The sequence below is a fragment of the Corvus brachyrhynchos genome, unplaced genomic scaffold (assembly GCF_000691975.1).
Source record: "Corvus brachyrhynchos isolate BGI_N302 unplaced genomic scaffold, ASM69197v1 scaffold18, whole genome shotgun sequence".
In the NCBI taxonomy this organism is placed as follows: domain Eukaryota; kingdom Metazoa; phylum Chordata; class Aves; order Passeriformes; family Corvidae; genus Corvus; species Corvus brachyrhynchos.
In genome coordinates this window covers 1,491,738-1,492,912 of record NW_008246064.1, presented here as the reverse complement: position 1 = coordinate 1,492,912, position 1,175 = coordinate 1,491,738, and the positions used below count along the sequence as shown (strand labels likewise).

The 1,175-nt window shown below is 31.7% G+C and overlaps 1 protein-coding gene across 2 annotated transcripts in view; it reads right to left on the bottom strand.

The window, feature by feature from the left end:
* Window positions 1-1,175, bottom strand: part of OBSCN (obscurin, cytoskeletal calmodulin and titin-interacting RhoGEF) — a 152,211-nt gene that overhangs the window by 16,197 nt on the left and 134,839 nt on the right. The window lies entirely within an intron of this gene.

Sequence of the window (1,175 nt, the reverse complement as noted above, 5' to 3'; positions counted from 1 at the left end):
CTATTTGAGATCTAGAAAAACCCCAACAGCAAGCTGCACTTTTCATTGAATAAACTCACAAAAGATCTAAAAAAACCCCATAATTTAATCTCCAGCAATTGGTTTTCAGTTCTCCAGCCAGCCTATAATAAATAAGCTCTGGTAATTTTCACTTGATGCAATTTAAGTGAACTGCCACTTAAAAAGATCTATAAAATCACAAACAGTTCTTGCCCAGGGAATTTGGAGTGTCTGTATTATTTGTTAAATAACTGATGATTAGTGCTGATGTTTTCAATTGGTGCCCCCAAACCTGCATTGACTGAAAATTAAAAATACATTTACAATATTAAATGGAATACTTTAACCTAATTTTCCTTCCACTTCACTTCCAAGGGCTCTTCCCTGCCTCAGGTAAAAACACAAATTTGACCATAATGAAAAAGAATTTTGTGCAAATATTGATGTTAATATCTGACTTAGAGCTCATGGGTTTACTTGCAGAGCCTTCTCTTGTTTATGCCTGTAAAAATCTGGAATCATTTCCCAGAGATTCAAAGGAGTTACTGCAGAACTGGGTGAGTGTAAACAGAATTTGTTTGGAAATTTGAGTTTACACTAACAGGGTAAGTAAAGAGCAAAATTATTTTAAAATATTTATCCCTGGACACAATTACAATAAAACAATTTACCTGCCCTTAATTAATTATTTTTTTTTTAATAACTCAAACCTTGTTTTAAATGGTGGAATGATAATTATACTGTGATGGCAGATGAACTGAGTGCTCAAACAATTCATTACACTCAGAGATTTTCACTGAATTTTTAAATCACTATTCTGCAATTTTCAAATAACTTTTAGAAAATCTCATTAAATAATATAATGAGATTAATCCATATGCAGTGAATATCTGAGTAAAAATACTGATGTTCTCATGGAAACAGCTATTACTTAATTGGATTATACACCGGAAAATAGGTGTTATATACAATTATTTTAGCAGCAACTGTCTTTAGACAAGAATTAAGTAATATAAACTAAAAAATTGAACAAATCAATGAAATCTCACAATGTCTGTAAGAAAAAGTCTCTTCAGTGGTTGCTCTATGAATGTCTGTTCTTGCAGTCCTCCCAAAGGACACCAACTGTGATATTTCTATTCGTAGTGGATGTCAAAGAGATTCAATATTCAAAA